The sequence below is a fragment of the Pipistrellus kuhlii genome, unplaced genomic scaffold (genome assembly GCF_014108245.1).
Source record: "Pipistrellus kuhlii isolate mPipKuh1 unplaced genomic scaffold, mPipKuh1.p scaffold_m20_p_28, whole genome shotgun sequence".
Classification (NCBI taxonomy): domain Eukaryota; kingdom Metazoa; phylum Chordata; class Mammalia; order Chiroptera; family Vespertilionidae; genus Pipistrellus; species Pipistrellus kuhlii.
In genome coordinates, this window is record NW_023425527.1 from 674,328 (window position 1) to 701,553 (window position 27,226).

At 53.0% G+C, this 27,226-nt stretch overlaps 1 protein-coding gene across 4 annotated transcripts in view; it reads left to right on the forward strand.

Moving 5' to 3' along the window:
* Positions 1–2,112: 2,112 nt before the first annotated feature.
* The window catches only part of CUEDC1 (CUE domain containing 1), a 76,037-nt gene continuing 50,923 nt past the window's right edge, over positions 2,113–27,226 (forward strand). For all 4 annotated transcript variants that reach the window (XM_045587333.1, XM_036454291.2, XM_036454290.2 and 1 more), the window contains exon 1: positions 2,113–2,219. The gene's annotated coding sequence lies outside the window, so the exon portion shown is untranslated. The remainder of the gene's footprint in view (positions 2,220–27,226) is intronic.

The window sequence follows — 27,226 nt, forward strand, 5'->3', positions numbered from 1 at the left end:
TTAAGGGAAAGGGACCTGAGGACTAAGACTCCCAGGGCTGTGAGTTGGAGTTCCCCTTGAGTCTCCTGGCAGTGAGGGGTCTGAGGCCTGCAGGCGGAGAGCCTCTGCAGGCAGCTGTGCGTGAGGGGCTGGCACGCAGGAGGGAGGCGGGCCTGGGACCCTGGAGAACTTTCAGCTCCGAGGCCGGGGTGGGAGTTAGGGAGGTTACCCAGGGGTCTGAAAAGCAGGAAAAGGGTCTGAAGAAAGCTTCTAGGAAGATAGCTCTGAAAGGAAGAGGTTTTTAATATATATATATATATATATATATATATATATATATATATATATAATTATTGATTTTCTACAGAGAGGAAGGGAGAGAGTTAGAAACATCGATGAGAGAGAAACATCGATCAGCTGCCTCCTGCATAACCCCGACTGGGGACGTGCCCACAACCAACGTACATGCCCTTGACAGGAATCAAACCTGGGACCCTTCGGTCCGCAGGCTGACACTCTATCCACCGAGCCAAACCGGTTTCAGCTGAAAGGAAGAGTTCTTCAGGGAGGAGCGTCCATTGCAGTGACTGGCTGCATTTGGTAACTGTATTAATAACATACTAACTGCTTTTATGAGCACTCAGCGTGGAGCACAGACAGGGACATACATCTCCATGTGTGCAGATGCCTTTTCCTGGCCCCAGAAATGCCAGGGTGACCGGGAAGATCACGCACGTAAGCGGAAAAGTGGCAGATGAACTGCTCTGTGGACAAGTGTAAGGTAACACACGTAATCTAGACGGCCAGCAGGCAGGACAGACCCTGGGCTCTCAGTCACAACCTCAGGACAGCAGTCAGGAGTCAGCATGGAAGCCTGGGCCTGTTCCTCCGGATTAAACATCTTTAACCTGGGGTTGACGGGACCGCCTCCTGGGTTTTGAGTGAAGGAGCCTGGGGAGAAGGGATAAGGAGGTTATGGTTCTGAGGTCCCCCCCCCCCATCCCCCTATTTCAGGTTCCCAATTTGCTTAAGAAAGTTTCCCTTGACATGCAAATGATGGAAACACATGGGTGTCTGGGCACTTTGGTTTGTGGTTTTTACCATCAGATGTCTCTGATTTCTCTCAGCTCGGCGGAGCTCGGAGCTCAGGGACTGTAAGGCCTGAGGTGGCGCGGACAGGGGGTCCTCCTTGGGGCCTGGGCCACACTGGTAAGTGGGTCTCTAAGCCGGGCTTGTCAGGGAAGGCACAGACCGCTTGCAAATGGTCGGAGGGCAGAGCCAGAACTGCATTCTGGCCTTTGCCCTCCTCAGATCCCCTAGCTCCCTTCCCACCAGGTGCTTGGTGACCACCCCCTACTGCACCCTATACCCCCCCACCCCCAGTGGAGTTTGCAACCAAACCACGTGGGAAAACACTAGCCAAAGCTGATTTCCCACGTATGGAACAAGTTCAGTGGAACATCTATGCAGGTCTGAGAAACCCCTGAAACGGCCGGGGGTGATGAGGAGGAGATGGGGAGATGGCAGGTGGTAGCTGATGGTGTGAGTGGGTAATAACTGAATTCTTACCTCCTTCCACCATGTCCTCTGACCTTGACATTTTATGTTGTTTGCTTTTCTGAACCCTAACTCCCAGGGGGCTGCCCGGGCCCCCACACCTCAGCTGCCCCAGGCCCCAGACGTGGGTCCACATCCCGAACCTTCTAGGGGGAGCAACCCTGCTCTTCGGTTCCCCTCGGAGTTGAGGTCTCGGGTCTCCCCGCCCCATCCTCTCCCGGATGCACCTTCCGGGCGCCTCTCCCCGGGCCTGGCGGGGAGGCGGGACACCCCGCACCAGCTTCGCCCGGGATCCCGAGGCTCCTTGCTCCTGCCACCCTGCCCGACAGACAGACAGCCCGGGAGGCGCCGCGGCTGGGGCGAGGGCAGAGGGCACAGCGAGGATTTCCTGATCTGCACCCCCGCTGCACCCCCATTCCTGCGGGCCTAGAGCAAAGGGACAGGGCGTCGGCGAGGGTCTGGGGGCTCCGCCGCCGCCCCCCCGCCCGCCCGCCCGCGGCCCGCTCCTCCCCGCGCGGACAGCTGCACTTCCCGCCGCCGCCGCTGGGAAGCCGGCCTCGCCCGTCTCCCCGCCTCCCGCCCAGCCGCGCCGGGCCCGCCGCCGCCGCCGCCGCGGGATCGCCGCCCCTCCCCCAGGCCGGCCCCACGGCCCGCGGGGCGCGGACGCGCGTGGCGGCTGCTCGGTAAGACCTCCCTCCCGCCCCGGGCGCGGCCCTCCCGGCCTCGGCCCCGGCCTCGGCCCGGCGGCCCCACCTTCTCGGGCAGCGATCGCGATCGCGACCGCCGAGGCACCGCCGGGAGGGCCGGGCCGGCGCGAGTTTGATTCCCCGGAGCCTCGCCGCTCCGCCGCGTGCGTGCGGCGGGTCTCGGCCTCGCTGCCCTCCCCGGTCCCCGCCGCGGCCGCGGGCGCGCGGGGCGCGCGGGCATCGGGGACCCGGAGCGGAGCGCGCGGGGCAGGGGTGGGCGCGGGGCAGGGTGGGCGCGGGGCGGGCAGCGAGGCCTCCCCCGCAGGCGCCGCCGGAGCCCCGCACACGGCCGCTCCCCCTTTTGTGTGCGCGCCCCTCCCCGCGGGGCCCGGGGCGGGGGGCGCGGGCAGGTTGGGGGCGGCCGGCGCGGGCGCCCGCGGGGGGCAGAGCTCCTGGGAGGAGGCGGGGAGGGTCACTTCCTGCCCCCGCCGGTGTCACAGGTCTGGTCCCACCCGGTCCCCGGGGAGCCGCATCTCCCGGCGGCGTCCGGGCAGGCGAAGTTCGGGAAGCTCTGTCCCCGCCCCGCTCCCCGCCCCCGGGCTCCGGGTCCCGGGCCCGAGCTTTGGGGGGTGGTGTCTGCCTCAATTCATTCTTTCCTCTCCCTGTGCTCCTGGCATGGTTGCCTTACACCTAGGAATGGCTCGCCCATTTCTTTTCCCCTTAAAAGAAGTTTTAGCTCCAAGAAATGGATGCTGACATGAAATGCCAGGAGCGGAGTTTGTTTCAGAGGTAGAGAGGTTTTAGATTTTTCTTTCCTCCTCCTCCTCCTCCTCCTCCTCCTCCTCCTCCTCCTCCTCCTCCTCCTCCTTCTTCTTCTTCTTCTTCTTCTTCTTCTTCTCTCTCTCTCTCTCTCTCTCTCTCTCTCTCTCTCTCTCTTTTAATTTTTATTTATTATTATTTTTTTTAGGGGGCGGGTGAGAGTGGAGTGTGAGGGGAATGACGGGGCGTTTAGAAATAAGGTGTAGTAGAGGGGATACAGGACACAGGAAGGCCATCCGTCGCATCCCCCACCTGACCCCAGGCGGGAACATCACCGAAGACGCTGGGTGATGGGGTGCAGGGGACAAGCCTTCCTGTTGGTTATCCTGCGGGTCCCTGGACCACCTGGCCCGAGAGGAAGGGCTCAGGAAGATTCTCTGGTCATTCGTTTCTTTTCTTTGCCAAGCAGGCTGGTCTTTATAGGCTGGGCAGAGTTAGCTAGGTGTGTGGAAAGAAGAGGAGGGGCCCCAGGCACTTTCTCTTGGAGGAAGTCACCCCGGGAGGTTTGGCTCCTGTGGGATTGAACTGGGCTCTCTGTGCTGGTGGACCTCAGTTTGAACGGAGAGTGGCATCTCTGGGATGGAGAGAGAAACCTGGTTCAGGTCTCCAGGAAGCTGAAGCCTGTGCGCAGGAGGGTTGTGTTTGAGCCCCCCTGTCTACTTTTTGCAGCTGGAAGGAGCAGGAGTTAAGAGACCAGGAGTGGTAATGCCACAGGCCTGGCACCTCCTTGACGAGGAGAGAGACTAGGAGAGAGGCCTCGGGATGATGGATAGGGAGGAACTTGGGATCATGGGCCCCCTTTGAGAATCAGATAAAACTTCCAACTCCTTCCCACCCTTCCACCCACAACCGTGGTTGGCAAACCGAGGCTCTCACATGCAGCTCTCTGGCCCCTTGAGTGTGGCTCTTCCACAAAATACCACAGCCTGAGCGAGTCTATTTTGAAGAAGTGGCGATGGAAGAAGTTTAAGTTTAAAAAATTTGACTCTCAAAAGAAATGTCAATCGATGTACTGTTGATGTTGACTAATGAGTTTGCCGACCACTGACCCACAACAACATGCATATGTGCAGGGACACATCCTCTGTGCAGTATCAGAGGGCTGCTATGCCCGTTAGAACTGGGACCCTATGAAGATGCCTGATCTAGAGTCTGTGGTCTAGCCTAGGCCAGCAGAACAGCCAGTGAATAATCCCGGGGTGGTGAAGAGTAGACCTGGCAGGTGCTCTTTCCTCATGACCTTATGGTGCCATGGAAACCTGTAAACTCTGGGCCAGATTCTAGCTCCCTCACAGCTAGCCAGAGGATGGGACAGATGGGTGGCCCTTCTCCAGGGGCTGGTTTTGCTGTCTGTGTGGTGGGAAGGCTCCGGGGATGGGGACAGGACCACAGGGCTTTTAGATTAGAGGCGAATACGGGAGGTTAAGGGTTGGGGATGCTGGTGTTTCACTGTGTCTAGGCGCCATGTGCTCGAGGAGCCCCAGCTCATTCTCAGGAAAGCGGGGTTGAGGTGGGAGAAGGTGCTTCGGTGGGAAGTTTCGATGTGAAAGATGCTGCTCCTCTTGAAGAGGCCGGGTAGAGTTGTCCAGGACCAGGGCCTGCATGTGGCAGGTTCTGAGATCCCTCCGGACTGTCAGCACAAGGTGGGAGTCGGAGAAGATGGCTGTCCCCATTCCCCGTGCATCCCCGAGGAGGCCTGGCCTGCCTGGTTTCTCAGCCGAAGCTCACGGTGGGTGCCCTGGTGCTGCCCAGGCGTCAGTGGCTTCTCCACTTGCTGGGGATCTGGAAGGGCCTTGGGGAGAGTCTGTCCTCTACAACGTCTTGGCCTTGGCATTGAGAAGCCCTTCTTCGGCTCCAGCGTCCCCAGGCCTTGGTAGCTCATGGGGACTTTTCTTTGTTGAAACAGCGAGCACCTGTGATCGGCATAGCAGCCCTCACACTTGTTTCTTCCTTCGGAGCTCCCTGCATTTACTCTCCCCGGTGGAGTGTTCCCACCCTGGCGATAAGCAGCGCAGGCAGGAGTATTCTAGAGCATCGGAGGCCGGAAGCTGACACTCAGACAGATCCCCTCTGACCTGGAGGAGGCGCTGCCTGCTTCGTTGGTTCTTACACTGAGGGGGAGGAAGAGCCATGGAAGGCCTTGCAGATGCTGTGACCCAGCAGTCCCTGCCTTGAGATTTGGAAGTTGTCTTGGTGGGAGGGAAGGGTCCTGTGGCAGTGACTAAAGGTTCGCATGCCTCAGTGGTCAGGACTTTTCTGTCTGCTGCTGCCCCTGCTGCCACAGGTTGGTGCATTTGTGTTGGCTGACTCAGCGCTTCCCTGGATCCCCTCTGCTTCCAGCCTCCCAGTAAGTTCCTCTGATGTATACGGACTCCTCACAAGGCAGCCATCGCTGTTATCTTTAAAACAGGGCGTAATCCCAAATATGATAACAATGCCTGTAAACATACCGTATTTGGTATAATCCCAAATTCGATAACAATGCCTGTAAACCATTTCACCTTCGTTATGGTGGCACCACGTGTCACTTACGATGGGATCCAAAGGTCCAGCTCCATGGGTCTAACCTCCACCCCCAGGAGGCCATCCGGCCACTCTGTGCCCATTTCCACGTAGCTTCGTGGCTTAGCGTATAGGGTCTGAAGTGACACATCCCCAGTCAGAAGCCCAGCTCGCCATCGTCTCTATGACTCTGTAAGTGCCTCAGTTTCTCAGCTCTAAAAAGAGTTAAAGGAGATCTCACATGTATACAGATAAAGAGTAAGCATTCTTTTAAAAAAATCTGTATCTATTTTTCAATTACTGTTGAGATACAATATTATATTAATTTTAGGTACAACATAGTGATTAGACATCTGTATAACTTATAAAGTGATCCCCCCAATAAGTCTTGCACCCACCTGACACCATATATATTGTAGTTCTCAAAAGTAATATTGACTCTATTTCCTATGCTGTCCTAGTTTATAACTGCCAATCTGTACTCCTTAATCCTTTCACCTTTTCCACCCAGACCCTCAAATCCCTCCCACCTGGCGACCAAGAGTAAACATTTTTAGAGTAGACACTATTATTATTATTATTATTTCTGCACATGGTGCTAATGTTTTGATTTTTTAAATTTTTATTGTTAAGGCAAATCTTCGGTACAAACTATAGAGGCAGAGGCTGGCTTTTAGAGGGGTGGGATGGATGGGATGAGGCCCTTAAATTATGAGCAGAAGGGACCGGACCGCACAGTAGGGAGCTGGGGAGCCTGAAATGTCAGGGGTGAGGGATAGAGAAGCGTAGTTGGGGACAGAAGCGCATTTGTACCCCTGCTGTGGAACCAACTTTTCTCCCTTTTCTTTGGAGAATTTGCCTTATAAGCTGGTAGAGGTGGGGCGGGGGAGGATGATAATCAAGGAGGAAGGGTGAATGACTTTTTATGTTGATGCTAACCTTTGTCCTGGAGGAGAGAGTCTAGTGTGTGTGTGTGTGTGTGTGTGTGTGTGTGTGTGTGAGTGTGTGTGTGAGTGTGTGTGTGAGAGTGTGTGTGTGAGTTGTGTGAGAGTGTGTGTGTGAGTGTGTGTGTGAGTGTGTGTGTGTGAATAAATAGAGAAGAGTGGATGCTGTAGGGTTAGGGGATTCTGTGAAGTAAGAAGCTTGGAAAATGACCATTCCAACACTCACTGGGCACTTGCTGTGGGTCAGACCCTGTTCCAGATGCTTCTCAGGGATCAGCTTATTTAGTCCTTACATGATCCTATGAGATATTCTCTCTCTCTCTCTTTTTTTTTTTTTAACTGATTTTAGAGAGGAAGGGAGAGGGAGATACATCAATGAAAGAGTATCATTAATCGGCTGCCTCCTGCCCCCCCTTCCTCCCCCCCCCCCCCCCACTGGGGACCAAGCCTGCAACCCAGGCAGGTGCCCTGGTGGGGAATCGAATCATGACCTCCTGGTTTATAAATCGATGCTCGACCACTGAGCCTCTCCAGCTGGGCTATCTCTGTTCTTCAGCGAAGACATGGAGACATAAAGAGGTTAAATAACTTGCCCAAGATCACATGGTTAGAAAGTAGCAGAGCCAGGATTTGAACCTAAGAGGCCCATGCTATAGAGTTTAGATCCTTAGAGAAATTCTTAGAGAGACCCTCTACTGACCTGGGGGGTGAAGGGTTAGGGGGAAATTGGAGGGGTTTTGTGCTCTGCTTGAAGGACTGCCAATGTTCAGGTGTCATGGAACCATCATTGGAACGTGTCCTGCAGTGTTCAGGCGAGCACAGTCTGCTGAGAATCCCTGGTCAAGTGTCAGACAGTCTGCCAGAGCCTGTCCCTGAGTGCAGAGGTTCGCTAAGCCATGGTCCCTGCCTGCAGGATGCTTACAGTCTAGTAGGGGAGACAAACACATTAGCCTGGAACTCCAGCTGCCATTGCAAAGGCTGCGATGAGGCAAAGCACTGAAGAAAGGAGTGATTCACATCTACAAGAGGAATGCGGGCAGGGGAGGCTTCCTGGAAGAGGGGCCCGCAAGCTGACTGAGGGTCAAGGCGGCTGCTATTTCTGGAGCTTTTGATCTGACCACGGAGCAAAGAAATTCTTCTACTCTGTGAACTGGGAGTGAACTGAAGGTCACAATTTCTGAATCCTGCAACACCTTTGCCAGGATCAAGCAGAGACGGGGGTGTGTGGCTGGCTTCCTTGATGTCTTTGTGGTTTTTAATAGTCACCGCCTGCATTGCCTGCAGTGAACTCGCTGAAGAAGAAATAAAAGTCTCGTAAGAGTTACTGCTCAGAACACGGTGATTCACTCTGGTTTGCGTACTTAGAAGCAGAACCGGAGGCAAATGACTCCAAGCTGCGGAGGAAGGGCTCCAGGAAGGTGCGAGGACAACGGTCCAGAGAGGGTGTGAGGATGGGTGACTCACAGGGGCAGAGGGGAATGGGTCCCCGAAGGTCTTCAGAAGTGGGAGCCAGCTCTGTTGGTTTTTGTGGTTTAAGAGGTTTCATCTGGAGACAGGAAGATGAACTAGAGGCCCCGGGAGATCTATGTCGGCTTAGGGATAGGAGAGTCAAAGCAGCTGGAATTCTTGAGCTAGAAGGTTGCTGATATCTGGCCTAGCTCTTCATTTTACCATTGACTTGACTCAAGAATGCCCAGGAACATGGACCAGCTCACCCATTCATCAGTGAGCCAAGACACAAACCATATCTACCAACGGGAGGGGGTTGCCCTGCACTGACTGGGTCAGAGGACATGCTTCCTGGGTGTGCCCCGCAGCCCTGGAGCCCAACCACGCTTTGCAAAGAGGCCTGCAGGAAACCTCTAAGTATTGACTGCTGTCTGGCTGCTGAAACTAGAGAAAGTATCAGCTCCTATTCAGGTGTTCCTGGGAATGGTATGCCCCCTGGAGCTAGCAGGTCATCTTACTCACCTGCTGGTCCAGCACCCAGAAGAGCTTCAGGCATACGTATGGGGCCCCCAGTACCTTGTTGAATGAAGAATAAGTAGCAGACAATGCGAAAGCTATTGCTCTTTTATCCTCCACTTGTTGGGCCAATAAGTACATTTACCCTTCCAATTCTGTTTTGCTGAAGCCCAAAGTATTATCATTATATAATATGCCCCCCAGCCACAGAGATAGGCACCCAGAATTGTGCTGGGAGCAGGGGTAATCTACAAAACACAGCTGAAGGTCTTTTCCAAAATGTACAATTCTTTGAAAGATCATTATGATCGGATGGCATGACCATTTATATTGACTTGCTTTATTTGTGTGTTTTAGTTTTGTTGTTGTTGTTGTTCCTTGCACAGAAGTAAAGGCCGCATTTTTTCAAATTTAGGAAAAGCATGTAGCATAGCAATCTAAGCTGCACTCAGCAAGGTGGCTGTAGAGATCGCCACGGAGAACAAGGCTTGTCAGAGAAGAGAATCTTATTAGGAATGAGCCAAATCTGAACTGATGCTGGACAATGAGTTTAAAATACCGGGTGGTGAACTGCAGTTCCTACGATGAATTTAAATCCACTTGTGCAAATTGAAGAGAAGCAGCGGCAGAAAACACTATGGCCTGAACTCTTGCTTCCTCGTCTAACCCCCTCATCCCCTATTCATTAAGGAAGCATTTGCCCAGCTGGCATGGCTCAGTGGTTGGAACCCAGGAGATCGCGGTTCGATTCCCAGTCAGGGCACATGCCCTGGTTTTGGGCTCGATCCCCAGTGTGGGGCGTGCAGGAGGCAGCCGATCGATGATTCTCCTAATTGATGTTTCTGTCTCTCTCTTTTCCTCTCCCTTCCTCTCCGAAATCAATCGAAATATATTTAAGAAAAGGAAGCCTTAGATTCAAGGGGTCACCTGCAGAAGTCTGCTCCTTTGGGTGACCAGCAAGCTGGATTTGGAACTCTTTTGAGGAGAAGATTCTCTGTGGTTATGTAGGATGATCAGGCGTAGGAAATGATGTCACTTTGTTCAGATCTGAGATTGGTTTCGGTTTCAGGCCGTACCAGGAGCTGAGAGAGTGAACTGGGGAGGGTGAGAGGGGTGTGAGCTGGGAGAGAGTTTCAGCATTGGCTCTGTCAGCTCATGGCACAGCTTGTGGCAAGGTGGGTGGGCAGGGAACTCCTGTGCGGAGCAGGGAGAGCAAGAAGATAAATCAGAGATGGCGTCAGGGAAGGCAGCCCACTGTGTGTGTGTGTGTGTGTGTGTGTGTGTGTGTGTGTGTGTCCGGAGCCTGGGCTGGGTGGTGAGGGAGAGAGTGTATGAAGGTATCAGCTAGTGTGCATAGGACAAAGCCCTGTGCAATTACAGGGCTACTGAGCCACGGGCTAGGAGGACACAGGGAAGCCATAAAGCACAGACTACCTGGACGAGGCGGCTTTTCCATAAGCAGGTGGAGACCCAGAGCCTACACTCACCCCCCACTGTGCAGACTTTTCTTGCATTTGACTTTTCTTAAAGAAAAAAAAAAGGTTAAGTTAAGGTTTGAGAGCTGATGATAGTTGAGAACTTGCAGACTTTTTGCAAGTCAGTGCATCCTCTAAGAGCCTCAAGCAGTCATTTTTCACGAGATGGTTTAGGGCCAGTCTGGCTGTTTCACAGGGCATCATTATCCTAGAAAATCAGCAGTTTCTTCCTCCTCCCCACCGACTGCTTCTGGGTGAGGCATACACAGTGTTTCATTCCACTTTAGTAGCTAGAGCTTCACTGTATTTTATTTCTCACAGCCGTAAATTCAATTTATTTCTAAAAGAGAGAATCATTGCATTTTAAAGCCGGAAAGGATTTCAAAGAACATCCAGATGTCTCCTAGCAGAATTTGTGGTCCTGAGACCTCGGTTGTTAAGCATTTTGAAAAGACCTATGGCATGTGGCTAAGAGCATCAAGCCAGACTCCCGTGTCTGAATCTCGCCTCTGCCGGTCGTCGCTGTGTTCTGGGGGCAGTTCCTCCATTTCTCTGAGCCTGAGAGTAACAACAGTCCCTAATGGTTGCTAATGAGGATCCAATACTTATAAAGCCCTGATCACAATGTTTGGCAGGATGTAAGTCCTCAATAAAAGTTAGGTGCTGCTGCTGTTATTATATTGTTTTATTATTATTACTGTTGTTATTTCACACAATCTTGTGGCTAGTGAGTGGTAGAGCCAGGGCTACAAGGCTAGACTTTTTTAAAAAATTTCTTTTATTGATTAAGGTATCACATATTTGTCCTCATCCCCCCATTCCCATCCCAAACCTCTCCCCATGCATGCCTCCCACCCCCCTGTTGTCCGTGACCACTGGTTAGGCTTATCTGCATGCACACAAGTCCTTGGGTTGATCAATGCTAGACTCTTTTTGTTCCTAGTTCTCTCTGGCACGAGTGGCAAATATCAGCCACTCGTCAGGTGATTTCATCACAGTCTTGAAATATGAGGAGAGCATTTATGAAAGTTGATGTAGAAATCTTCTTTATTTAAAAACAAAATGTAGCCGAAACCGGTTTGGCTCAGTGGATATAGCATCGGCCTGCGGACAGAAGGGTCCTGGGTTCGATTCTGGTCAAGGGCATGTACCTTGGCTGCGGGCAGATCCCCCGGTAGGGGGTGTGCAAGAGGCAGCACGTCGATGTTTCTCTCTCATCGATGTTTCTAGCTCTCTATCCCTCTTCCTTCTTCTCTGTAAAAAATCAATAAAATATATATTTAAAAAAAATTAAAAAATAAAAAATAAAAATAAATGTATTGATTGGTTAATTTTTAGAGAGAGGAAAGGAGAGAGAAAGAGAGAGATCAATTTGTCGTTCCACTTATTTATGCATTCATTGGTTGATTCTTGCATGTGCCCTGACCAGGGATCGAACTGGCAACCTTGACATAACAGGACGACACTGTAACCCACTGAGCCATCCAGCCAGGGCTGAAATCTTCTGATGAGTGTTCATCATAGAGCAAGAAGATGGGCTTCATCCACTTATTAGATATCATTAAAACGTGGGCATGAGGCCGTACGTTCGCCAAACCATTGGTTTCCACAAATATCAGCCACTCGTGTTTAGAACTTTCCTAAGTGCCAGGTTGGTCCCCTCAGTGGGAGAGGGCGGGGTGTGTTTGGATGTGTTTATTGAGGAGTTCTCCTCAAATTGGAAGCGGCCACTTCAGTGAGCTGTGGAGGCACGCTGGCTTTGGGGGATAATGGAAATATTTCTGGTGCCTGGCTGCTATTTATCAAGGGTGAAGACAGTGCATGTTTTAAAAAAAATATGGACTTGGCAGAAGTCCACATGTCTCGGGCCATGCCTGCACAATGTGTTCCCTCATGGTTTGCACTGACCTTTCTGCAAATCGCTGACAGCCTGGGAGCCTCCCGAGGGAGCCCTTTCGGTCTGAAACCTCGTTGAGGCCAGTGAGGTCCTCAGCCTCGTGGGGTCTTTTGACACCTTGGACGGGGTGGCACTCTCTTCTGTATGGCCACCGTGGTCTGGTTTTTGTTGTTTCATTTTAAAGCAAATGGAAATTAATTTTAGTTAGCAAACCCTGCAACACTCTCTTGAAATACTGCCACTCTCTGGGGTGTGTGTGTGTGTGTGTGTGTGGTGTTACAGAATGGAAATCTGTTTTTGATGCTGAACCATGGGACTTCTCAAGTTTCCATGCCTGAGTGTGAAATGTGTGTGTGTGTGTGTGTGTGTGTGTGTGTGTGCAAGGTGGACTTCAAGACCAGAGATTCAGTCTTAGCTCAGACTCATGTGGTCTGTGTCATTCTGAACAGGTTACTTAACTTCTTAATTTGTACTTTTCTTTTCTTTTTAATACATTTTAATGATTTTTTTTTTTACAGAGGAAGGGAGAGGGTTAGAGAGTAAGACACACCGATGAGAGAGAAACATCAATCAGCTGCCTCCTGAACACTCCCTTCTGGGTATGTGCCCACAACCAAAGTACATGCTCTTGACCGGAATCGAACCTGGGACCCTTGAGTCCACAGGCTGACTCACTAAGCCAAACCGGTTAGGGCTGTACTTTTCTTGAGGTTAATCTGTTATTATGCGCACACTAAGACTTGGGGATGGAACACGTCAGTTGCATAAAGCTGGTAATAATCACTCGCCACGCACTGGATGGGATGGTCTAGTAATAGCTAACATTTATTAGGTGCTGACTGCACGCCAGAAACCTTTCTGGACCATTTTGAAGGGGATTCATTTATTTACTCAACCCTGTAGATATAGATCATCACCCCTTTACATAGGAGGACACCAGGACGCAGAGAGTTAAGTCAGCTTGCCCAAAGCCACACAAGCCAGTGAGCTGAGGAGCCGGGATCCAAACTCAGGGAGCCAGACGGTGGAGCCTGTCCAGGGAGTCTGTGGGAGGGCTTTCTAACGTTGTCGTGTTGAGCTGCTGCTTCTATGACTGTCCCCCTTCTTACTGGACAAGCCGAGGGAGGAGGCAGAAGCCGAGCCTGGAGGTAGATTAAGTGTACGGATCACAGTGCTGGAAAGAATGAGGAGACGGAGCGTATGAGAGCTTTTTTTGGAGTTAGAGGGAAACAGCTGTTTCTAAGTTTGGGACGGAGCTGGAGAGGGCCAGCAGGGACGGAGAAGGACGTTCCTGGGTGGATCGTCACTCTGCTGCGAGGGATCGCGCCGTCTGCGGACCGAAGGGCCACATGCCTCTTCCTGCTCCTATTGCATCTTATTTGCAAAGCCTGTCTCTAAATCCCAACTCGGCCCTCAGCGGCGACAGCTTTAGGAGCTTAGGAAACGGCCCAGCACGGTGCCTTCTGCCTTCGTGAGGCACGAAAGGGAAGGGGAGGGACGGGCGTCTTTAGTGAATTTTCCGTCCCCGCCTTTCTGTGAAGTGGGTGTGGGGATGAGCCACGGAGAGGACTGGGTGATGCTCAACCACGGACTTCTCAAATGTTTCTCATGAGCCGACTTAATAAGAGAAGGAATCATCCTGTTCGCTTTCATCCTGGAAAAGAAAAAAAAGAAAGGGGAGGGTGAGTGAGGGCATTTGACTGAAAGCAGGAGAAGGAGCCTCCGTGCTGGTCTCCCAGGGCAGAGGCCAAGCGGACACACAGGGCCTCAGTGGCTGGAGCCAAGGGTGAGGCCCCTCCGGGGGTTTAGGGAGTGGTTCCCGGCTCCCCGTCACTGCCGCCCCAGCCCTCTCCACCCCTGTGCGGCTCGGGGCATGAACCCTGAGGGGGACGTGAACAAGGGGTGTCAGTGTCCTCTTCTGATAACAAGCCACTGGGGACATTCACAGCCAGCAGTGGTCATGTTTTGGGAGACATTCCCATAATTTATTCCATACAGCTAGACAATTCAAAAATAGCTTTTGGCCTTCGGGGATGTGAATGGCTGTTCAGAAGCTGTCAGGGCCCTCCCTGTGCCAATGCTTGACCCCCGGGGACATCTGGGGGAACCTCTGGGTCACTCCTAGGAGGGTGTGCCTCCTGCCCGCGGAGCCCCACCTGCCAGCTCCCCAGGGCCCTGAGCCTGCCAGAGCCTGGGGAGCACAGCCTTTCCCGAGCCCCTCTTTGTGACCTTCCTGTGGGCCTTCCTTTGCATTCTGAGCGGAGCCTGGGATCCCCAGAGGAATGTAAAGGCGGCCTCCGAGGGAGAGGCTGCGAGGAAACTCCCTCCGTCCGCCCAGCCCCCTGGAAGCCGCAGGAAGGCACGTTGATAGGGTGGCTGTGTTTTCAGACTCTCTCCGGCTTCTTGGCACGCATTTCCCGGAGCGCTCACTTTTCTCTGCAGCGCCCCGGGGCCCCCTTTTGCCTCGGTTTCCTTCCTGCAGCGGCTCCTGTGACTAGGTCCCTTTTGTGAGGGAACCTACTGTCTGTTAAGCAGTTCGCTTAATGGAATTGAGCCTTTCTGCCGGCCCTGGGGGCCAGGGGTGATTGTCTTTTGAGACGTGGCAGCTGAGGCGGAGGGCGAAGGGCTGAGCACGCAGGTCTCCGCTCAACGTCATTACCGGTCCTCAGAGCTGCGGCAGAACAGCCTACAACGAGACAGGTCTTACTGTAGGCTGACTCCGTGGTCGGCAAACAGCGGCTCGAGAGCCACATGCGGCTCTTCGGCCCCTTGAGTGTGGCTCTTCTACAAAATACCGCGGCCTCGGCGAGTCTATTGTGAAGAAGCGGCGTTAGAAGAAGTCTAAGTTTAAAAAATTTGGCTCTCAAAAGAAATGTCAGTCGTCATACTGTTGCTATTTGGCTCTGCTGATGAAAGAGTTTGCCGACCACTGGGCTAACGGATACAGAGTTAAGCTCCTCCGGCATCTCATCAACGTTATAACGAAACATGGAATAAAATGACAGTATTATTAAAGGACCACCTATAACTAAGCCGAGTAACATTTCATTAAAAAAATTTTTTTAACCTGTTATTCCGTGTACATTTTCAAACATACACAAAAAGTAGAGCAGTTTGCCGAAACCGGTTTGGCTCAGTGGATAGAGCAGACTGGAAGGTCCTGGGTTCAATTCTGGTCAAGGGCATGTACCTTGGTTGCGGGCACTTCCCCAGTAGGGGTTGTGCAGAAGGCAACTGAACGATGTTTCTAACTATCTCTCTCTCCCTTCCTCTCTATAAAAAAAAATCAATAAAAAAAAATATATATATTTGTTTTAAAAAGTAGCAAGGTTAGTATAGTAAATTCCCAGGCACCCATCCCCAGACTTCATTTCTTATGCGGAAGCTCCAGCTCCATTGTTTCTATGGCAACAGCATAGAGCAGACATCTTTGTTTGAATCAAAGGGGGCCCTTTCCCCTGGGTACAGAGCTGGGTAAGCAGAGCATAGGCTGGGCCCAGCCACTCACCCCTTTGGATGGGCACCTTGTACAGTGAACAGCCCACACCACTGTGTAGCGTGACTGCTTGTGCCTAAAGGAGGGTGTGGTGAGACACCCGCTCATGGCAGACTGATGAGTTCCCCAGCTGGTCCTTAACCATGAGGGGTTAAGGGGGGTCAGGGGAGTGAAGCTCAGCTGTCGGGGCCTCTTGAGGCTGAAATAAGTTAAGTGGAGGGGTGATTTCCAGAGGGAGGCTCTGGCTGCGAGGAAGATGAGGGCAGCTGAGTTGTATCTTTTGCTACTTCTATTCCTACAGCGACTGGCTGTCTGGATGACTCCTCCTTGTTGCCTTCTCTCCTCTGTCTGGGTCCAGAGCAAGGGAAACACTGGGTGTGGCCATGGGGCTGGCAGGAGGGGAGCTGGTAGAGCCCAGGGTGGGAAAGCCTGGTATGCATTCACTCTTGGCTGCCACCCTCGCGGAGCCGCGGGGACAGACTGTCTTTGCCTCCTGGCTCAGTTACCTTTCCTCCAGGCTCGGTTCTGTGGCAGCAGGGCGGGAGGTCCTGCTCTCACACCTGTACAGCCCAACCTTGTGGTCCCGCAGTGGTGCCCGGGGGCCCTCAGAGAGGGAGCTTCTTACGGGGAGAGACGGGCCTTTTTCACTCTGTGCTCTTGGCTGTACCCATTACAGCACCTGGCATTGGTACTCTAGGAATATTGGCTAAACAGTGAATGTTGAACGAATACAGGTAGCATCCTGCAAACCAGAGCAATGTGCTGAAGGGCCCGGGTTGAATTATCAGTCCGCTTCAGTCAGGAGAGGCTAGGCTATGCTGTCAGTCGTCAAATCCTCACATCCCTCGACACAATCTAGATTAAATTTGCATTCATGGGAGGTCTGATGTGGGTTAGGCTGTCCTCCTCCAACCTGTAGCCACACCATTAGGAATAGGGGCCCTTCAAGGTGACCACAGGAGGGGAAGAGAGAGATGATGGCAGACCCTGGCTTTTGACTTTCTTGGTAAGGAACTAACAGCTGTCACTTCCATTTCATTGGCCAGAACTAGTCACATGGCTCCAACCTAACTGCAAGGGAGACTGGGAAATGTAGAGGGGCAGGCAAAGAGCTATCTTCAATACAAAGAGGGTTTTGTATTTCTGCCCTGGCTTTAGTTTTTTGGAGAACCTCTAACCTAATCATTTATCCTCAATGACCACCTTCTCACACTTAGAGGGAGGGAACACCTGACACTTCCTTTAGCCAGGAGAAGCAGGCATGGGATGGCACTGAAGGGAAGTCACATAGCAGGGATTTATGCTCTCTTTTATGACATGTTGGTCATATGACAGTCACCTCTGTGAGCCTCTTTCCTTACCTATAAAAGGAGGATAATGATCCAGCCCATCTTTTACTTCAGATTCAACTGATTGCAAGTATCAGAAACCAACTTAAGCTTTTTGAAGCCACAGGGGAATGGGAAGAATTAAGGGCAGAAATGTGGCTGACCTCCTAGGTGCTCAGAGCCAGAGAGTGCCACTGCTTCTGTCCACGTGCGCCAGATAACATGGTGATGAGCTTCCAGCTATACCTGCCTCATTCCAGACTTTTCAGAGTGTATCTTAGAACTTTGATTCAAATTCCTGGGGAAAGAACCTGATTGGCCCATTTGTGTGAGTTGTCTCCCGCTGGTCCAATCAGCTGTAGCCTGGAGGACCACCTCCTGGGTTTGGGGGGCCTTCCCTGTGAATGGGGCTGCAGGCAGTTCTCAAAAAGGTGCCAAGATTACTTAGAGTCACTTGTATACTATCTGCAAGAAAGCTTTGAGAACTGTGAAGTGCTGCATAAATACGAGCTGGCTGGTGGTATGGGGTTTCTTGTTATGAATCTTGGAGGTTGCACTGTCCTAAAGGGGGATGGGAGATATTATAATGCTGTGTGAGAGAATTTAAGTCTTGGTGGAGGCAGGGGAGCTGTTTGTTGGAAGGTTGTGGAACAGGGACCTGAGAGACGGGGGGGGGGGGGGGGGGGGGGGGGGAGATGGGCCAGCATGGAGCATTGCCAGTGGTCAAGCTAGGTTTATAGGCCATTAGACCATTACGTTGCAAAACAGAGAGTACCTTGAGTCTGCTCTCATGTGGGTACATATGGATGCTTCTGTAGTTGAAACTGTGTGATATGAAAAGGATGTTAGCCCTGATTATGGCACTTTGATCCTTGTCCAACTGGCTGCCCCAGCTGGCTGTGTGAATACGGGCAAGCCACTTGACCTCTCTGTGCTTAGTTAGTTCTGCTCTTGGAAGATTCTGTGTGTGCAGCCTGTGCATATGCCCGTGGAAGGTGGGGATTAAGGCTGGAATTAGACAGCGGGGTCTGAGACCTTGTTCTTCACTTGCTAGGTGAATGACCTGCGAAATTTCTTAACTTCCTTGAGTCTCAGCTTCCTCCGTTGTGAGATGCGGGTATTTGTAGTACCTGCCTCATGTGGTTATTGGGAGGATTACATGAAATGGGTGCTCAATAAAATACCAACTAATTAGTCATCAGATTATTAATAAAAAGGCAAAGATGGCCAATTACAGGGCCCGACGGCTGTGTGTGCCCAGGCCCCATCAGAGTTAGAATCAACATGAAGGCTGGATAGGGGTGGGCGGTGGTGCAGGAAGAGGCCTGAGAGAGGCTGGAGGTGGGGAGACGGCTGACAGGCAAGTCCAGCAGGCTGTCTGGGGTCTTTCTATCCATTCAGTTCTGCCAGCACTAAGGGGTACAACCTGGTGCAGGCAGAGCCCCTGGGGTGCCCGCACCCCCTCCTCCCCTCCCCTCCTGCTTCCTAGCCTCTGTGTGTGTGTGAGGGGGGGGGGGGGCAGCGATTTGTTGAAACCGGATGACTGTAGACATCTGGAAGTGTAGTGGCTCCTTCACTTCGGTCCTGGCCTAAGAGCGAGGGAGGCTCTGGGTCCAAAACCAGGTCCAGGCTTGGGATTCAAGTACTTTCCGTTGTGAAACGGCAGAGCCTGGAGAGTTAAAAAATAAATGAAGGAACCTTCCTGACCGCAGAGCAATTTGAGGGCTGAATTATTTAGCGGCTCGGCGCTCTCCGGCTCCTGGGGAAGGGACGATGGAGGAATGTGGGGCTGGCGAGGGTTGGAGTTCCCGGGCCAGGAGGGTTGGAGTTCTCTCTGCCTTTGTCCTTCCTTGGGCCACAGGGTGGTGGCTGCCCGCAGCCCCAGGACGGCTCCGCCTGCCCTCCCCCTCCACCACCGAGGTCTCGCTGGCCCTGCTTGGCTCCCGGATGAGGCGATAATGAATTACATAAATAAGTCATCGCCATTAGCAGCCGGAGGGGTCGGAGGACAAGGGGGCAGGGCGGCGGGAGGCGGGTGTCGCTGGGCTGGGCCACCTCTCTCCAGCCCACAGGCGGCAGGCCTGCCAAGGCGCTGGCCCTTTACCGGGAGCCTCTTGGATTGCCCTGGAGGAGCCGAGATCCTCCTTGGTTCCCTTCAGGATTCTGTTTTCAGCCCAGGACTTGACGGAAGTCAACATTTCCAGCCATACAATCCACAGGTGATGGATGATAGAGCTGTGCACCTGAAGCCTATATAATTGTATTCACCAATGTCACCCCAATAAATTCCATAAACAACATTTAAAAATGAAGTAAAATTAAAGGACATAATAGAAAAAGAAAAAGAAAAGCATCAGCATTTCTAGCAGCAATGGGGGCTCAGGAAAGGGGTGTTAGGGGGCAGTAGGGTCCCCTAGAAGGAGGTCAGGGCGAGTTCCTGGCCTACGGCCTGCCCTGGGCTGCCAAGGTGGCCCGTGGCCATGGCAACCCGGCCCTGGGTTGGGGTAAACACAGCTTTCAAAGGGGGCCTTGTTCCCTGTGGAAGCCCTTCAGTGCCGGCCTACTGGGGCTTTCAGATCTGGGGAGAAAGCGCAGGGCGGGGGTGGGGGCTGTGTGTGTGAGGAAATGCCGCTCTGGGTTCCCCTACTCGCCCCTGCCTCTGCACGTTTCCGGGAGGCCCCGTTTCCAAAGCTCCAGCTCCTGGAGCATGAAAAGAAGAGTAAGCATCAGGAATGTGTTCCGTCTCTAGGCAACGGGGTGTGTGTGTTTGTGTGCAACGGAGGGAGGGAAGGAAGCTCGGAAAAAAACCCCGTCCCGACGGTCACCTCGGAATGGAAGGCCTCGGTGCCCTGGACAGAGTTTATCAAGCTGGCCAGGGCCACCCGACGCCGATCACCAAGGCTTGCTCATCCTGTTGGCAAGGAAGATCAAGCAAGTAAAATCTCAGGGGGGGGAAAAAAACAAAAAACAAAACAAAAAACCACCTCTAAATCATTCACTGACTGTAATGCAACCACACTGGCAATTTGCATTCTTGCGTGCTAGCCAGTAAATTTTAGTGAGAAAGCTACTTGGGAGCGTGAATCGCCTTGGCTGTCTTTGGGGGAGCGTGGTTTCTGGATTTCCCTCCCGTCTTTGAGCTCCCTCAGGTAGAAACCTCAGGAAGGATGGTGTGGCCACTCTCTAGGCACTTAGCTAGCTCAGAAGGTACTAGCTCTACGTTGCTGAATGAGTGAGTGAGCGCTGAATGTGTTTCCACGTCTGAGGGGAGATGATGGAGATGAATAGCCACATCTTTCCCCTCCGCACTGCATGCCCCTTTGTCTTTGTCTTTGTTGGAAGAGGTGGCCGGTGGGGGCAGCCTCAGGCGTGGGGCGGAGCGGAGGCAGGGCACAGGCCTGACTACGGCTGGTAACGTTGGCCAGGCCTTTCTCAGCCAGCTCCCCAGGCCCTCTTGGGGATTGTGAGGGAGGTGTGGGAAAAGATCCTAGACTTCCCAGCCCAGAAAGGAGCTGATGTATGTCTTCCCAAATCACGTCAGCTCGACGAGACCAGCAGCATCCCTCTGGTAGACTGGAGTTTCTGCTGCTGCTGCTGACCCCAGCCTCGCGCCTGCTGTAAACTGGAGTGCACAGTGAAAGACGAGACAGAGGCCGGAGGACCAGGACACAGGCTTTATTGGAGGAGAAGACCCCTGCTGGGCTGCCTCCCAGAGGAGAAAGAGAGCGTGTGTCAGGGTGAAGGCGCCTTTTGAGGGGAGGAAAGGGAAGGGATGGGGCTTAGGACGCTCAGCACAGGCTGATTGGTCGTTTCATATAAGGCACATGATTAAGGACTTAGGAATCGGGGGCTTAGGGTATTTGGCAGGTGCTGATTGGTGGTTCAATGGTCAGTCCGTAGAAGGTGCCTGGTTAGGGGTTCAGGAATGTTCGGACTGCAGGTGGAGTTTACGTCATTCTCCGTCCATCAGTTGGGGGAAGGGAGGATCTATCATACCTAGATGGCACCCTGGCTGCTCAACAGTTCCCTCCCACCCAAGGGAGAGCCTGAAGGGGGTCTCATTCAGAACTATGGACACCAGGACCCAAGTCAGGCGGCTAGATTCTGGTCCCTCTGCGTCCTTTGGAAGTTTGGAAGTTCTTCCTTGTCACGTGCTGTTGAATTGGAGCTGATGAGTATAAAACAGGAGGGACCTCACAGAGCTTTGTCTGGAACTCTGTGGAGAGAGGGGAAAATGAAGCTATAGCTTATGCTTCGGGAGAGATTCTGGATGACCCAGCCAACACATTCAAGGAATATCAAGGACTTCTAAAGTGACATTCTTTTTTTTTTTTTTTTTTTTTAATATATTTTATTGATTTTTTACAGAGAGGAAGAGAGAGAAATAGAGTTAGAAACATCAATGAGAGAGAATCATCGATCAGCTGCCTCTTGCACACCCCCTACTGGGGATGTGCCCGAAACCAAGGTACATGCCCTTGACCGGAATTGAACCTGGGACCTTTCAGTCCGCAGACGGACGCTCTACCACTGAGCCAAACCGGTTTCGGCGTGACAGACATTCTTGTGTCCTTATGGCAGTTAGACCAGAATCACAATGTGTGTGGGGCCCAGGCAGAGGGAGTTTTATAAGCTCCACAGGTGTTTCTCATGTGCAGCCAGGGGTGTGGACCGTCCCGCGAGTGCAGTGCTCCAACCGGGGGTGATTCTGTCCCCCCTGGAGACATTGGCAGAGTCTGGAGACATTCCTGGTTGTCACCGCTGAGCATGGTGGTGCTACTGGCATTTTTTTGGTAGAGGCCAAGGATGATGCTAAACACCTTCCAATAGACAGCACACCTCCAAGACAGGGAATTGTCGGGCCCTGGGTGTTGAGAAGCCCCGTTTTAGTGCCTGGAGATTTGTTTTAAACACAGTTCTGGGAGAAGGGAGGACCTGGTTCATTAACTCTGTTCTTTTGCTCCTCTGGCTTTCTGCTTCTGCAAGCCCAGAGGGGTCATCATGTAGGGAAGAAGCACGTGGCAGGGTTTGGAGGTGGGAGAGTGTGGTTGGGTTTTTGCAAAGGAGGAAGAGGTCTGTGGTTTCACGAGGGGCATCTGAGACACGGAGGAGGGTCTCAGCCCGACGCTCCCTGAGGGGGGCTGGCCTCCCTTCCAGCCCCTCTGGCTGAGCTTGCTGTCTGTGAACCTGAGGAGCCCACAGGCCTGTCTCTGCCTCGTGTGGCTCCAGTGCGGGAGCCCCTGCCAAGTACCATCCACTTCTAACGCCCATGCTCACCCTGGGGCCGACGTCCCCTACGTCAGTGCCCGTGTGAACCCACTTTCCCTTTGGCTCCGGGATAGGCAGTGCCCTTTGCCTTATGGCCCCTTCCATCGGGCTTTCCCTGCTTCTCAGAGAAGAGGGAGGAAGGGGCCCTCGGCTTATGAGTCCAGGCTGGATGCCCACGTCCTGATGGTGCCTGGCAGGGGGCACCTGCTCCATCAATGAATGGCTGAGCGAACCCCCTGAGCGAGCAGGAGCTCTTCCTGGTAATTGCCTCCTTCTGAAGCACTTAGTCCTTCAGTCTTTGTGCCAATAAGTCAGGACAGTGGTCGGCAAACTGCGGCTCGCGAGCCACATGCGGCTCTTCGGCCCCCTGAGTGTGGCTCTTCCACAAAATACCACGGCCTGGGCGAGTCCGTTTTGAAGAAGTGGCGTTAGAAGAAGTTGTTTAAAAAATGTGGCTCTCCAAAGAAATGTCAATCGTTGTCCTGTTGATACTTGGCTCTGTTGACGAATGAGTTTGCCGACCGCTGCGTTGGGAGACTGAGATCGGTAGTAAGGAGGAAGGTCTCTACTGTCAGGCATTTCCAGGGGACAGGACAGGTAACTGAGGGTTACCCCAGGGAAGCAGGGGCTGTCCTCTTTGGAGGTCAGCTGCCCGGGGCCCTTTCTGGCTGCAGGAATGGCCACCCAGGGGCCATGTATGCCCTCCTGGAGGGACCCACATTATGCCCCTTCCTCAGAGGCTTCTCGCACTTAGATTTCTTAGCACTCCTCTATTAGGAAAAAAAGTGCAGTGCTAACCCTTGTGTGTAGTCATCCTCCCAGGCATCACCGTCCAAGGTCCCGCTGCAGGCTGGGCCCAGCAGCCCAGGCCGGTGCACAGAGCATCTCTGCTCCTTGGGTCTGGCCCTAGGGAGACTCCTCTGAATGTTTGCAAAGGCTTCTCTGAGCTGCTCTTCTCAGCCTCCTATCAAGCCCTTGGGACAGAAAGGGCTTCTGTTTCTTCGCCTCAGGAAAAAAGGGCCCCTGGGTATCCCAGGCTCAGGCCTTCTGCCCTCCTCACAGCCAGGCCTGCGTGGTGAGCATGCTCTCGGGCCCTTTGCTGGGCTCTGGCCGGCTTTGGCAGGCGCGGTTTCTGGCCTCATCAGCCCCAGTGCTTTTGTCCAATTAGAGCCTTGCTCCTCGTAGTCTGATCCCAGCCCAGCCATACCCACCTCGCCGGGCTAGAAATGGGTCTCAGGCCTGCGGCAGTCTGCATTTTAACAAAATCCCCTGCGGCCTGTGTGCACATTCAAGTCTGAGAAGCTCTGGGCTAGAAAACGGCGTGCCAGAGGCAGACTCGTCTGAGTGTCGTCGATGCCCCTGTCTTTGCGGAATCCTTTAAAACAGCACTTCTCAAACTGAAGTGAAGGGCAGGGCGTTGTTTTTTTATTTTTATTCATTTGGGGATGGATTTTCATATGTGGTCCCATGAGCATGAGCAGTCTGCACAAGCGTGACAGTGACTGAACTGGCCTGTGCACACCCTGTGCAAAGAGGAATCAGTCCGTGATCAGTGCTCAGATGGCAGAGCAATGTCAACTTGCTAGAAGTGTTCTCAATCTTTTAAAAAAATATATAGATATTTTATTTATTTTTTATAGAGAGGAAGAGAGGGATAGAGAGTTAGAAACATCAATAAGAGAGAATCACCAATCAGCTGCTTCTTGCACCGCCCCCCCCCTCCCCCTACTGGGGATGTGCCCACAACCAAGGTATATGCCCTTGACAGGAATGGAATCTGGGACCTTTCAGTCCGCAGGCCGACTGAGCTCTACCCACTGAGCCAAACCGGTTAAGGCAGTGTTCTAAATCTTTACTTTCTTTTTCTGTACCTGAAGGACCCATAGCTGACCCTGTGTGGATGGTCTGTGAACTCGCTTTTTGTGGCTCTGATCTAGAACCCCACCTTTGGGGGGGGGGGGGGGTCAGGTAGACCCAGGCTGGAATCCTGGCGCTGGCGCTTACTTGCTGTGTGTTCTTGGGCTGCTGCTTAACTTCTCTGAGCCTTAATTTTGCCATCTGGAAGTCCGGGATAAAAATGCCCCTACCTCCGAGCTGAGGGGAGGATTGTGAGATAAACGTGGGTACAGCACGGAGCCCAGCGCACAGAACACACCACGGAATTCTCGCTGGATAATCCGGCTGTCCGAGGTGGGCAGCAGCACCATCGCTATTGTTGGCTGTCTCGGAGCCTCTGAAAATGAGGACAGTGGCCCCAGTTAAAGGACATCTTTGTTTTAAGACAGACAGTGGTCTTTAAAAATGTAGCAAATTCGTTTGGAGGAGCAACTTTCCCCACCGTGCTAATTGCTGATCATTTGGGGGCTATGGTTAAGAATATCTCTCCTAGCAAACCCAGGATCAGAATCCGGACAGTGTTGGAACTCGTTTTTAAGGAATGAACACTGTGTAGGAAATCCCTTTGATCCTGTAGGGCCCAGCTGTTAACCCTTTCCCTCCCTCCCCCACGGACAGTGCATCTACAGGTACACCCCGCCTCCCCCGGGCCCCTCCCCTCACCCCGCACTCTCTCGCCCAAGCAGGCCGGGTGGGTTTTTAGTGCCAAGTTGTCAAATTCTAAACTGCCAGCACTTCCTCCCTTTCTGGAGAAATTCAGGCTGCCCTCTTGGCTGTTTCTTCAAAGCAAGGAGGTGAAGCGAAACAACAGAGGCCTCAAATCAGAAGGCCCGTGTTCTAGAGTCAGCTTGGCAAACCTTATTGGGCCACGGTTCTTAGCCTCGTTTTTGGGTCCCAGACCCCTTTGACAATCAAAAGAGAACTTTGACATCCCCCCGGCACCCTGAAACGTGCATGCACATACAACACACGTCAAACCGTGCATTTTATCTTGGGGGAGGGGCAGCCCATGGGTCTCATGAAAACCTCAAGGAGCCTTGGCTAAGACCTCCTGTGAGGTTGTAAGCTCCGTCCAGCAGGCTGTTTCTGGTGCATCAGAATATCGGGGGGACCCTCGGCATGGGAGGGAGTCAGGGCACAGGGGTCTGCACCAGCCCTCTGCTGTTTGCTAGCTTGCTGACCTTGGGGACGTACTTACCTAAGCCTCACTCTCCCCATCTGTGAAGTGAGGATAAGAACAGTACCTACCAGTAGGGTAGTGGTGAGCTTTGATGAAGTTATATTTGTCAGATGCTTACGTTGCATTATTATTGCTTTTAAAAAATATATATATATATTTTATTGATTTTTTTACAGAGAGGAAGAGAGAGGGATAAAGAGTTAGAAACATCCATCAGCTGCCTCCTGCACACCTCCCACTGGGGATGTGCCTGCAACTAAGGTACATGCCCTTGACCGGAATCGAACCTGGGACCCTTGAGTCCACAGGCTGACGCTCTATCCACTGCCCCAAACCGGTTTCGGCTGCATTATTATTGCTTAGCCTACAGAACAGTCCCATTGCCCTCTGAGAATGTGAGGCTTTCCTTGGTGGAGTGTGTGTGTGTGTGTGTGTGGGGGGGAGTGGACCCCTTGGCCACCCTTCTGGGAAATCTGGAAATTGGGGAGCTGTGGAGCAAGACTCCTAGGAGCCCCCCTAGCTCCCGCTGCTCCCGTTCAGTCATTTCCATGTGCCGCTGTTGGTTTTGGCTCCCGGCGGCATGGAGATTCCTGCCTCCGGAGCTTCTCTGAAACTAGACGCCCAACCCAGGGCCCGTGGGGAGGAGGGAAATGAAAAACAGAGAGGCAGGCTGGTTTTGTCTCTCTCCTTAATTAACTCTGGCTCTTTTCTCCTCCGGCTTTCTGCTTCTCGGCGAGCCCAGCAATTAGTGGGCGTGTTAACTGGGGTCAGGGCAGTGGCAGGGCTTCAGGAAACTCCTGGGGGCGGTGCCCAGAAGGAAGTGCCACTCCCTGGCCGCCCCGGCCCTGCTGCCCCTCGCTGCCCCCTGGTAGCTGAGCCGCCCAGAAACCCGAGGGCCGCTCCGGTCACGGCCGCTCGCACCGGCCCAGCTGCTGTGTGGGAACAGCGAGGAGCTGAAGGTTCCAAACACCGGCCCCCGCCGGGCCCTTAATTACATCAGGGCACAAAGCGGCGGTGCGGGCGGCTGCCCAGTGCGGGCCTGGTCTGTCCCGGGAACAATGGCCCCTCTGTTTTCCAGGCCTGTTTTTCCCCCCAGCTGCGCCTCCCTTTCATCTCGGGCTCTTTCTCAGGGAGGGTGGACTCTCCATTCGAACCTTCTTACTGCTTCCCTGGTTTCATGCGTTTGTTTACTCCTTTTCCTCCCCCCTTTCCCCTTCTGAGCGGCTCCTCTCCCTGCAGCCTCGGAGTCCCATTTCATGGCTTCCCGAGGCAGCCCTGGCCAGTCCCATTTTAGAGTGGACCCGTGAATGGTTTGGAAAAAAAAAAAAAAAATTAATGTGCTCCTCTGATCCTGCTTCTCATTTGCATGTGGTCACGGAAGGGAAGCAGAGTGCTCCCCCTTTATAATGACACCCCGTTCATCATAGTGACACACCTTCCGTCTGTTTAGAATCGGGTCGTTGGTAGGAGGACTCTCCCCGCTCCCATACATTTCTCTGCAGGCGCTTTTCACGCAGCAGGGAGGATGGGTACCACTGGAGCGAGGGCCTTGCCCCAGCCCCCCAGCCGGGAGCCACAGAACAGGGACAAGACCTCACCTGACTCCCAGCCCTTCCCGCCTCCTGGGCTTTATGAGTGGGCCTTTTTTTTTATTTTTTATTTTTTTTTTTTTTCCAGGAGGATGTTCGAGAGGGGCCCCGTCAGTGATGGCGAACTTGAGCTCTTTGCCCTGAGCCCTGAGTGAAGGACCCTGAGAACTTGCATTTTTATTTATTTATGTATTTATTTTTTAAAAAGTATTTTACAGAGAGTAAGGGAGAGGTTTAGAGAATCAGAACATCAATCAGCTGCCTCCTGCACACCCCCTACTGGGTATGTGCCCACAACCAAGGTACATGCCCTTGACCGGAATCGAACCCGGGACCCTTGAGTCCGCAGGCCGACGCTCTATCCACTGAGCCAAACCGGTTAGGGCAGAACTTGCAGTTTTAGTCTCTCCATTTGATCCTCCCCTTCCCCAGCTTCAGGGAACGAGGACATCGCTCCTCCCCACCCCCCATTTCAGGGTTGAACTATTCCAGATGCTTAGGTCTTTGGAATTTCCAGAGAAGGAAACTTCTTGTCCTCTCCACATTCCAGTGTCTCCCGCCTGGCACGGGACACGGGCCTCCTGCAGGCTTCTCCGTCAGCAGGACGTGTGGAGGCGGCTTGGCGGACCTGGGCTTCCCTGCCCA